Source organism: Protopterus annectens, chromosome 1.part0 (assembly GCF_019279795.1).
Source record: "Protopterus annectens isolate FY-2018-M chromosome 1.part0, PAN1.0, whole genome shotgun sequence".
Classification (NCBI taxonomy): domain Eukaryota; kingdom Metazoa; phylum Chordata; order Ceratodontiformes; family Protopteridae; genus Protopterus; species Protopterus annectens.
The window spans coordinates 1536552610-1536565278 of NC_056725.1; the positions used below are offsets into that span (position 1 = coordinate 1536552610).

The following is a 12669-nucleotide window of genomic DNA, read 5'->3' on the forward strand; positions in this document are numbered from 1 at the left end:
GCAGTTTTGCAAGTTTCAGTTCCTGGCCAGGTTACTGCTCCCATCTCCCCTCCTTCAGTGGGCTACAGTCTCACATTTCCAACTTTACTAGATTCAGCTATTTAGTCAACTTTGCATGACAATAGACATCGAAAAAATCACAGCCTGGTGTGCCACTAAATCTGTTCCCTTGTATGTCTCTATGCCTCTTCACTTTTGAATAGCATTTCCCAGGAATAAAAAAAGCAAATGCATCAGTCCAGAGTTTAGGCCAGTCTATCCATTTAAAATGTGCACAGTAAAATATTCAACTTATAATGCATTTTGGCTGATGATCTTTACATAGTTATTCTCTTATAGTATAACCTAACTTACGGTATTTAATGCTAAATTTTACAACATTTCTCAGTTTCTTAACAATGACCTCCCAAGCCTCTGATGTGACCTAGTACTTTTTCTTACTATTGCGTTATCTAGTTTGTCTTAGTTGTATACCTGTAGCATGTCTGTCATCCTCTCAGCAACAGACTCCTGGAGAAAACTTCCAAAGCAGATACTTGTATTGAAAGAATAGCAGCAGCTGTAGCAGTGAAACTACACTCAAAAACAATGCACTCAAACATAGTACTGACAAACACAGGGGGATGTATATGTCTGAATCAAGCAGTGATGAAATTGCTAGGGACTTCACTGAGCACAATTTTACTCAATCTCTCCATTTCATAATCCATAACATTCGCACCACACTTACAAAGGCACACCTCCACCTTCCACAAACACAGCTACCCACACCCACACAACATACCAGTCAAATGTAAGGTTTTTCCCACCTCTCTGCAAAACACTGCAGTAATGGCTTTGGCAAACAAACGAAAATGATTGAGTGGTGTTGGTTCAAGACCCCCATCCATATCTCTCAACAGTACAGATTTTTGCAGAAAGTCCAGATTTTTGTCTGTTTTTTATAAAATTGCAGTTTTCTGTCAAATCACTGGCAAATCACTGAACACTGAAGTCAGAAAGTTGACAGGCATTTGATTTTCAGACTTCATATCCTTAAGAAAATTCACTCTAATGCAAAACCTGTCTATCAACTTTCTAAGTTTGTAAGTGCAATATTTATAAATTGTCCCATTTTTGGGCCTTTGTCCCCTATTATTTATGGCCTTGTCCAGATTTCTTGTTCTATAATGTTGAGAGTTATGCTGCCACCCCTTCCTACAGGAGCCAGTCCACTGCACTGTCCCCCTCAGCAGGGCAGCAAGCAGGTATCAGTGCAGTTTTGCTTTATAGTTCTTTTACACCACACACACACACACACACACACACACACACACACACACACACACAGTAAATCTCGTTGTCCATGTTATTTCTTCTTTTCCTTGGTTTCGTTTCTCTTACTTGTAATGTTGCTTTTACTCATTTTTTTCTCCTGCCTCCCATATCTACCCTAATTATTACTTCTAGCAAATACTTTTTCTCACTCTTTCTTCTCTTCCCCTCCTCTTCTTTATCCACTATTTCAACTTTTCCACTCTGACATTTGCTTTATGGGTAAATAATGAACTGTCACCCTTATGTCAGCACATTTCAATGCTACATAATATTGTATTTAGTCTAATAATAGGTTCATAGGTAGGTACTAGGATATCGGCATAAGGGCCTAAGTAAGCCTAGCCAACAAGTTTCCCTGGGTTATGCCACCCAAAAAAGATATTTTCCTGTGCCACTGTCGAGCAGAGCCACAGAAGTGATTCCTGGGGTATATTTTCCTATCTCCCATCAACTCAAAGATTTTTCTTGAAAAATGCTAATGAGGAACTTTGCTTGACATAGATGGGTAGCTTGTTCCAGAGTATGGGAAGTCTCTGGGACAGGAATCTATCTCTCCAGCATGTCCTGTTTATTGTGGTGACAAGGTTTAGGTCCCTAGAGCATGTAGCTCAGAGGGATTGGAATTTCTTTAGGTGTAGCATGTCCAACAGCTCTGGGTTTGACATAGCTTTATATGTTAGGCAGAAATCACCTTGGAGTAGGCGATATGCTACGGAGTAAAGCTGGAGTTTTTTTAGATGGTCAGTGTAGGGCATCTGTTTGAGACCAGTAATTCTCTTTGTGAGGTACTTTTGCGGCCTTTCCAGCTGCTGCAAATGTCTTGTGAGGGACATTCCAAAAGGGGCGTTGTACTCTATAATGGGTCTAATGAGTGTCAAGTAAAGGGGAACAATGACCTCTTCTTTTCCTGGATGAGAACCCTTTTGTGATGAGGTGTGCCATGTAGAAGGACTTCTTGACTACTGTGGCGATGTGATTATCAAAGGAGAGACTACTGTCCATCTGGGTCCCAAGGTCTCATCACACATTCGGTGTTAAGTAGACTACCACCTATGTGGTAGCTCACGGGTACAGAGTTTTTACCAAAGGGGATGACAATGCACTTTTTGGCATCGAGCTTGAGGCCATGGCTCTAACATCAGGCATCTGTCTCAGTGAGGCCCTTCTGTAGGATGTCCAAATCATTTGGGGACTCGACTATGGCTCCTAGTTTGCAGTCATCTGCGAACTTCATTAGCCAGAGGCCTTCTGTGTTAGCCTGTACTTCAGAGAAGTAGATACCAAACAGGAGAGGTCCCAGGACTGAACCCTGTGGTACTCCACTTGTCACTGGTGTGATGTCAGATTTGGAGTCTGCAACTTTTACAGTGTGGGCTGTCAGTGAGTCAGTTGGCAACCCATCTTGTGACGTAGGATTTTATACCTAGTTTAGTGAGTTTAGCTATAATTCCAGAATGGAGGATGGTGTAAAAAGCCTTGGCGAGGTCAAGATAGGCTGTGTGAACCACCTTAGCCTCATTGATTGCCTCAGAGAAGTCGATTAGGTTCAGGATGCATGATCTGCCTTTCACAAACCCAAACTGGGTGGGGTCCAGAGTTTGGAGGTTACCAATGTCTTTCTTTATGAGTTCCATGATGATATCTGACAGGGCTTAGTAGTAAATCACTTTGGCTATGGTATGCAGGGTCCTGGGTTCGAGCCTTGCAGAGGCTGTTTATTTTTATTCCATCATAGCCTCACCTCAGGTTTTGTGCCTGCTGAATGGCGCACAGCGACGGTTACCCCACTCCACAAGGGGGGAGCCACCATGGTCCCCGGGAACTACCACCCCATTAGCCTGACGAGCCTGGTCTGCAAGGCCATGGAATGTATCATCATCGAACTTACAAACAAAGACATTGGTAATCTCCAAACTCTGGACTCCACCCAGTTCGGGTTTGTAAAAGGCAGATCATGTCTCCTAAACCTGATAGACTTCTTTGAGGCAGTCACCAAAGCCATAGAGAAGGGTAAGGTGGTTCACACAGCCTATATAGATGTTGCTAAGGCTTTCGACATCATCCCCCACTCTGGAATTATAGATAAACTCACTAAACTAGGTATAAATCCCTATGTCACAAGATGGGTTGGCAACTGGCTCACTGACAGAACCCACATTGTGAAAGTAGCAGACTCCAAATCTGACTTCAGATCAGTGACAAGTGGAGTACCACAGGGTTCAGTCCTGGGTCCTCTCCTGTTTGGTATCTACTTCTCTGAAGTACAGGCTAACACAGAAAGTCTTTGGCTAATGAAGTTCGCAGATGACTGCAAACTAGCAGCCATAATCGAAACTCCTAATGATGCGGACATCCTACAAAAGGGCCTCACTGAGTCAGATGCCTGGTAAGCCATGGCCTCGAGCTCAATGCCAAAAAGTGCATTGTCATCCCCTTTGGTAAAAACGCTGTACCCATGAACTACAACATACGCGGTAGTATACTTAACACCCAAAGTGTGATAAGCGACCTTGGGACACAGGTGGACAGTATTCTCTCTTTTGATAATCACATCGCCACAGTAGTCAGGAAATCCTTCTACATGGCACACCTCATCACAAAAGGTTTCTCATCCAGAAAAAAGAGGTCATTGTTCCCCTCTACTCATCACTCATTAGACCCATTATAGAGTACAACGCCCCTTTTGGTATGTACCTCACAAGACATCTACAACAACTGGAAAGGTCACAGAAATACCTCACAAAGAGGATTACCGGCCTCAAACAGATGCCCTACGCAGACAGTCTAAAAAAACTCCAGCTTTACTCTGTCGCATATCGCCTACTCAGAGGTGATCTCTGCCTAACATACAAAGCTATGTTAAACCCAGAGCTTTTGGACATGCTCCACTTAAAGAAATCCCAATCCCTCCGAGCTACACGCTCCAGGGACTTAAACCTTGTCACCACAATAAACAGAACATGCCGGAGGGATAGTTTCCTGTCCCAGAGACTTCCCATACTCTGGAATAAACTACCAATCTATATCAAACAAAGCTCTTCATTAGCACTCTTCAAGAAAAATCTTGATGATTGGATGGGAAATAGGAAATTCACCCCGGGGATCACCTCTGTGGTTCTGCTCAACAGTGGCACAGGAAAATAATTTGCTTGGGTGGTAAAAGCCAGGGTACCTTTTTGGCTGGGATTGTATAGGCCCCAGGGCCGATAGCCTAGTACCTACCTATGAACCTATATGTTCCATGGCCTTGCAGACCAAGCTGAGCAGGCTAATAGAACGATAGTTCCCGGGATCAGCGGTGGCTCCCCCTTTGTGGAGTGGGATAACTGTTGCTGTGTGCCATTCAGTGGGCACAAAGCCTGATGTGAGGCTATGATTGAACATGGTGCTTAGGTGGGGAGCCAGTTCGTTCTGAAGTTCGTGTAAAACGCAGCCTGGGATGTTGTCCAGTCCCATGGATGCTGTGTTTTTGGCTTTATAGAGTGCAGCTTTTACCTGTGTAGTTGTGATTACAGGGACTCTGCATTCTTCCTGTATAGATATGGGCCCTTTAGGGTGTAAGGGGGTGGTAAAGTTAGCACTGAACCTATCTGCCTGAATGTTGGTTGGCAGGCAGTTGGTTCTGTAATTTTTATGCAGTTGTGCTGTAAATCAGAGCAGATCTGAGTGTTGCCATTGAGATTCTTGACATGGGTATAGAATGCTTTGTGGTTGTCCTTAGAATCAGTGGCGATTTTATTTTCATAGCTAGCTCTGGATGCTCTTATAAGGGATCTCAGCGGCTTACTGAGGCTGACCAGGGAGCTCCACCACTCATGGGATTTTACTCTCTTTTGCAACAGTTTCTTCCTTCTGTTGTACAGTTTGTTTATGGCAGGGGACCACCAGATTGTCTTCCTTTTTTTGGAGGATAGCTTCTTGGTTCTGTTTGGGATAGCACGATCCACGCACTCATGTAAGTGCTTATAGAGTGCATTTGTGTAGGATTCAGCAGTCGTAACTGTATTGGCCATCTGCACGGGTGTCATGAAGTTCGCCACTTCTGTCTTAAGAGGCATGAAGTTGGCTTTGGAGAAATTTTTTACCATGGTTTCCTTAATGTGGGGTGGGGCAGGATGTGGATATCTAGGGTGATTAGCTTATGGTCGGATCTGACCAACAAGGAGTTGACTTCGGGTGTGGAACACTGGTCACTCATGCTGCTAATGACTAGGTCTAGGATATTGTTGCCCTTGGTGGGGGTGTGGATAAGTTGATCCAGGGCACTGGAATTTATGAATTCCAGAAAACATTGAGCGAAGGAGTTGGTACATGAGTAGTTTTCCCATTTAATGGTGGAGTAGTTGAAATCGCTCATTATTAGGGTGTTTGAACCCTAATATTTTCCAGTATGTCAAGAAAAGAGGAGTGGGAATCCTGGGGCATGATGGGGAATCTGTAGCACGCTACAATTTGGAATGCAGTTTTGCCCAGAGTTAGTTGCACTTGGATAACCTTGGATGCATTACGCTGAGCAACTAGCCTGGAGGTGTGGATAGCCTTAATGAATATGGGCACACCTCCACCTTTGGTGTTCCGGTCCAGGTTACGTGGCCGAAAAGTGCGGTATGAGTTATAGCCTGGTAGTGCAGGGGTGCTCTTTGGAGCCTTGAACCAGGTCTCAGTCACTGCACAGGTATCAATGTTCTCCATTTTAAGGAGTGCCTTGAGTGAGTGCATTTTGAGATTTAGACGTCTAGCATTGAGTAGCATTAACCTCAGTTTTTGCTTGCCTGTTCCTGTTACATTTGAAACTTGTCTAAAAAAGGCACTATAGGTGCGGCAAGAGCCTTAGCCAGTATCCGGAATCCCATGGGCGACAGGTGCAGGCCATCTCTGGCAAAGCATCATGGTCTGTTGATCATGTTATCCCAGGCAGACAGATACTGGATCCCCTTAGAATGACACCAGAAGCTTAGCCAATTGTTGAAGTCAATCATTTTGTCCTTGTACTGCGATATCATTCTGGGCGATGGCAGAATGCTACTCAGGGCTAGGGTCATACCTCCCTGGGCTACAAGACCGGAGAGCTCTTCCATGTCTCTTTTCATGTAGTACAGGGAGGCATGTCTCAGGTCATTCACACCAACATGGACAATGACAGAGTCATATTTGTACTTGGTTGTGGAGTGACCTGAGTGCATGGGTTATGTGGCAGATCCTGGTACCCGACAGTAACCTTCTCCTTGTTTAGCCTAGTAAGTGGGACATCAGTGTGCCTGACTGTAGAGTCATCTATGACTAGTGTGTTGGGTACGTTGTTTTGCCTAATATATTATATACGTTATAATATATATATATATATATATATATATATATATATATATATATATATATATATATATATATGTTTGCCCATAATATCTGAATAAGTGAGAGGGATTTTTATGACAGCATCAAGGAAACATTTTCCTTCCTTCTGTGTTTTTTTTTTCTTAACTTTTGGATTTTTCTTGGTATATTGATTGATTTTCTTAGTATATTTTATTTTTTATTTATTTTCCATTTGTTTACCAGGTTAGTCCGACTGGACACAAGATGACCGTTTTCAGCGGAGGCTGGGGTAGAAAAGCTCCAGATACATAGTAAACAATTATAAAAAATAATAAAAATAAATTATACAAACATAGCTATTTTGTACAAAGAGCATAGAAAATATAAAAGGAGTAAAATCAGAGTTTTACAACCGATGCAGCATACACAGTGGTTAGAATAGAGAAACAATTAAACAAGATAATATACAACAAATATACAACTGCTTGAACATAAATTCAAAAAGAAGTTTCCACAGACAAACAGGGTCATAAACTAGACATCATAACTATATTGATATGATTTATATTGCATTTATCTTGTTTTAATGATGGTATGTGCGTATTATTGTACGTGTCACATGTGCACAAATATTTGTCTTAATCTATGTATTTACAGTATATTGACAAAGTACTGGGTCACATCAGAGGCTTGGGAGGTCATTGTTAAGAAACTGAGAACTGTTGCAAAGCTTGGCATTGAATACCATAAGTTCAGGTTATGCTATAAGAGAACTATGTAAAGATAACCATGTCAGCAGCCAGAATGCATTATAATCTGAATGTTTTACTAGAAATGGATAGATTGGCCCAAACTCTGGACTGATGTGTGTGCTTTTTTTTTTTTTTTTATTCCTGGGGAAATGCTATTCAGAGGTGAAGAGACATATAGGTTCATACTAGGCTATCTGCCCTAGGGCATTTATAAGCCTAGCCAGAGTGTGTTTGGCTTTCGCCACCCATTTAAATTAATTTTGCTATGCCTTTTTTTTGAGGTTAGTATACTGTGCCTCTGTCTAACAGTGACACAGAAGTGATAGCCGGGGTAAACCTACAATCTCCCATCCACTCATCAAGATTCCTCTTGAAGAGAGTCAATGTGGGACTCTGCCTAACCTGGACTGGGATTTTATTCCAGAGTGAAGGGAGCCTCTGGGTTATGAATCTGTTCCTCCAGCATGTCCTATTTATTTCAGTGCTGAGGTTCAAGTCTCGAGCGTAGCTCGATGGGATTTGGATTTTCTGAGGTGCAGCATGTCCATTAATTCCGGGTTGGACATGGCTTTATACATCAGGCACAGATCGCCTCTGAGCAGGCGGTATGCCACTGAGTAGAGCTGGAGTTCCTTTAACCGGGCAGCATATGGCATCTGTTTGAGCCCTTTGATCCTCTTGGTGAGGTACTTTTGGGGTCTTTCCAGTTGCTGCAGGTGTCTGGTAAGGTACATCCCAAAGGGGCATTGTACTCAATTATGGGCCTGATGAGGGATGAGTAAAGAGGTACGATGACCTCCCCTGATCTAGATGTGAATCCCTTCATGATTAGGTAGGCTATATAAAATGTTTTTCTAACCACTTTGGCCACGTGGTTGTCAAATGAGAGATTGCTATCAACTTGGGTCCCCAGGTCCCTAATGACTTCTTCTGTACTTAATGGATTACCACCTATGTGGTAATTTGTGGGCACTTTGTTTTTGCCAAAGGGGATGACTATACACTTTTTGGCGTTTAGCTTGAGGCCATGGCTCTGGCACCAGTTGTTTGTTTCTATGAGGCCCTTTTGGAGGATGCTTGTGTCGGCTGGAGAGTTGATTATGGCACCCAGTTTGCAGTCATCTGCGAACTTGGTCAGCCACAGTCCTTCCATGTTGGCCTGTACCACCAAGAAATATATAACGAACAAGAGAGGTCCCAGGACTGAGCCTTGTGGGACGCCACTTGTAACTGGTTTGGAGTCTGACATGGATCCAGCAATTCTAACCATGTGGGTTCTGTCCTTGAGCCAGTTTGCAACCCATCTAGTGACATAGGGGTTTATATTTAAGCTGGTGAGCTTATCTATAATGCCCGAGTGGGGTATTATATCGAAGGCTTTTGCGAGGTTCAGGTAGGCTGTGTGGACCACCTTCCCCTCGTCAATGACCTTGGTGACTGTTTCAAAGAAATCGACCAGGTTTAAGAGGCAGGATCTGCCCTTAACAAAGCCAAACTGGGTAGGATCCAGTGTCTGTAGGTCCCCAATATCTTTATTTATGAGGTCCATGATGATCCTTTCCATAGCTTTGCAGACCAAGCTAGTCAGGATTATGGGGCGAAAGTTTCCAGGATCCGTTGAGGCACCACCTTTGTGGAGAGGGACCACTGTTGCTGTACGCCACTCTTTGGGTACATATCCTGTAGTAAGGCTAAGATTGAACAGTAGTTTTATGTTTGGGTTTAGCTCTTCTTGGAGTTCATGTAGGACGCAGCCGGGACACCATCTGGTCCCATTGATGCTGTGTTTTTGCTTTGGAGAGGCGGCTCTTACCTGAGCATCTGAGATGCCAGGGGCAGCACTCTGTTGGGATAGATATTTGCCCTTTTGGTGGGAGAGGGAGAAGTTTGCACTGAACCTGTCAGCTAGGATGTTGGCAATGTCTGTGGGCTCTGTGTATTTTTTGTCATTTTGGACTAATTCTGAGCATATCTGGGAATTCCCACCCAGGTTCCTAACATAACTAAAGAAAGCCTTGTGATTATCCTTAGTGTCCTGTGCAATTTTTCTCTCGAAGCTGGCCTTAGATGATTTTATGAGTGCCCGTAGTTTTTTGTTAATACTCATCAGAGATGCCTTCCCTTTTTGGGATTTTGTTCTATCATGTAGTAGCTTCCTCCTTCTATTGTATAGTTTGTTTATGGCTGGGGTCCACCAGACAGGACGTCTGCCTTTGGAGGACTGGGTCTTGGTTTTATTTGTGATTGCATGATCCATGCATTCCTGAAGGTGTTCATAGAATGCGTTTATAAAGGATTCTGTGGTCTGGGCCGTATTTTCCACAGGCCCGGGGGCTTTGAAGGATTTCACCTCGGTTTTGAGGCGTGTGAAATTTGCTTTAGAGAAGTTTTTCACTGTGGTTTTATGGGCAGGGGGTGGGGTCGGGATGTGAATATCCAGTGAGATTAGTTTATGGTCTGATCTTACCACCGAGGGATACACTTCTGGTCTGGAGCATAGTGTCCCCATGTTGGTGATGATCAGGTCCAGTATGTTTTCCCCTCTTGTGGGAGTGGTAACAAGTTGTTCCATAGCATTTGAGTTTATAAATTCTAGGAACCTTTGGGCTAGGGTGTTGGCGCTAGAGTAATGCTCCCAGTCTATGTTTGGGTAGTTGAAGTCGCCCAATATAATGGTGTTTGGAGAGACCTTTATATTTTCCAGTATTCTCAGGAAGGCCAAGTGGGGTTCCTGTGTTTGGGAGGGTGGTCTGTAGCAGGCTATAAACTGGAAGGCAGTTTTACCCACAGTTAGTTGCACATGGATAGTCTCTGATGCTTCGTGCTGTGCCACCAACCTGGAGGTGTGGGCATCTTTGACGAATATTGATACTCCCCCTCCTTTTGTGGTTCGGTCCAAGTTTTGGGGCCGAAAAGCATGGTATGAGGTATAACCTGGTAGTGCTGGGGTGCTCTCGGGAGCCTTGAACCAGGTTTCTGTTACTGCACAGATATCGATGTTCTCCATGTTAAGGAGAGTTTCGAGTGCGTGCATCATGAGGTTTAGACTTCTGGCGTTGAGTAGCATTACTCTTAGTTTCTTATCCCTTGTGATACCTATGGAGGTGGGTTTGTCTTTTGAGCCTTGCCTAAAAAAGGCACTATGGGGGTAGCAAGAGCCTTTGCCAATATCCGAAAGCCCAGGGGTGACAGGTGCAAGCTGTCCCTAGCGAAGCATCATGGCTTGTCGAACATGTCATCCCAGGCTGACAGGCATTGGATCCCCTTTGAATGACACCAACACTTAAGCCAATTGTTGAAATTGATCATCTTGTCTTCATATTGTGGCATCATTCTTGGTGAGGGTAAGATGCTACTCAAGGTCAGGGTCATACCGGCCTGGGCTACATGCTCAGAGAGCTCCTCTATGTCTCTTTTCATGTAGTCCAGGGAGGTACGTCTCAGGTCATTCACAGCAGCATGGACAATGACTGTCATATTTGTACTTGCCTTGGAGTGAAGTGCTTGTGTTATGTGGCGGATCCTAGCGCCCGACAGGCAGCTCACCGTGACCTTCTCCTTGTTCAGCCTGGTGAGCGGGACGTCAGTGTGCCTGACGATAGAGTCACCTATTACAAGTGTATCAGGTGTGTTGTTTAGCCTTAAGGGCTGCGACTGTTCGGCACACTGGCTTTGTGAGCTATGTGTTGCACGTGTTTTGTTTTGGGGTAGCGGTTGCTTGGGTGTCTGCTTTGGAGGTCTCTGCTGCTTAGGCAGATTTTTATTTAGAGCCTCCGAGTATGTTTTTGTGTGTTTATGTGTTTGGTTTGTTGTCGTGGTAGGTCTATGTGAGACTGGAATTGTAGTGAGTGTGGTTTCCTTCTCCTCCTGACTGGTTACGCCAGTACTGAGTTGAGAGAGCTTAGCCTCCAGTTTGGCTATATGGTTGCATCTCTCACATGTGTTGGAATTTGTTGGGAGGAGGAGAGGGTTGTCTGTGTACATGAGGCAGTTGTAACATTGCCTCAAGATTCCCAGATTCACCAGCTGGACCGGAGAGGAGATTGACAACTGACCTTTGGACATGCTAGAATAGTATTGGGAATTCCTTTATAATTGAAAAAAAGGGCCAATGGGGAACAAGATACTCAAGGAGAGTTAGTGAGGGTGTAGTGCTTTAAAATTAGAGCTGACTTATATAATTGCTTTAGAGAGCAAGTGCCAGGTAACTTAAATGCAAAGTGTTACAGGTAACCTAAATGCAAAATGACAAACAGTAACTTTCTTTCAAGTGAAACAAGGAAATAAGTACAGTAAGCAATGCAGATATCACTAGGGATCCACAGAAGTGCTAAAAGGCCACGTTTTAGGTGGAATTAGCGTTTCAGGAAATAAACAAACAACAAGCATACAAATAAAGCTAGATTCAGCAGGCCTGGATCTAGTCTATGCTACAGCAAACAAGGTGTACCAATTTCAGTAAGAAACAGTTAGAATATGCAGGCACTATAAGCCTCTAACCAGAAATTCCCTGCTCAGAAGGGCAGAGTCCAGCCTCTCCTCCCACAAGAGTGCAGACCGCAATCCTTCTTAACGTAAAATAACTGGCCTGAAGCCCAAGTGCTTAAACCAGAACTAATACACTTTTAGAATAACAGACACTGAGCTCTCAATCAGCAGTTCCCAACTTAGAAGGATGTAAGCTACCTGTCCTGCCACCACAGTGCAGGCCACAAACCTTCCTAATGTAAAACAACTGGTCTGAAGCCCAAGTGCTTAATCCAAAAGTCTTAGAAATGATAGCTACACTTTAATCAAGTTACTACCAGCAGTAATAAATACAACTGAATACTTTAAAGAATGCCTGGATTAGTGCTCAAGTTATACAAACAAAGCTAGATACAGCAGGCCTGGATCTATTCTATGCTACAGCAAACGAGGTGTACCAATTTCAGTAAGAAGCAGTTCAAATATGCAGGCACTATAAGCTTTAACCAGAAATTTAGTGGCACACCAGGCTGTGATTTTTTTATGTCTATTGTCACGCAAAGCTGACAAAATAGTTGAATCTACCCAAGCTGGAAATGTTTGACTGTAGCCCACTGAAGGAGGGGAGATGGGAGGAGTAACTTCGCCAGGAATTGAAACTTGCAAAACTGCTCCTTGTGAAAAGTCTTTTTTATCTCAGTAATTTGTTGACACTTTTGCAAGTTTCTTTCAGAGAATGTGTACTACATCAATAAGAACAACATTTGTAAAACTCAGCACATACCAGTCAATGACACATGAGCTGCAGACTTGGCATTTT

The 12669-nt window shown here is 43.6% G+C and overlaps 1 protein-coding gene across 7 annotated transcripts in view; it reads right to left on the minus strand.

Moving 5' to 3' along the window:
* Positions 1 to 12669, minus strand: part of FAM227A (family with sequence similarity 227 member A) — a 1098330-nt gene that overhangs the window by 987291 nt on the left and 98370 nt on the right. The window lies entirely within an intron of this gene.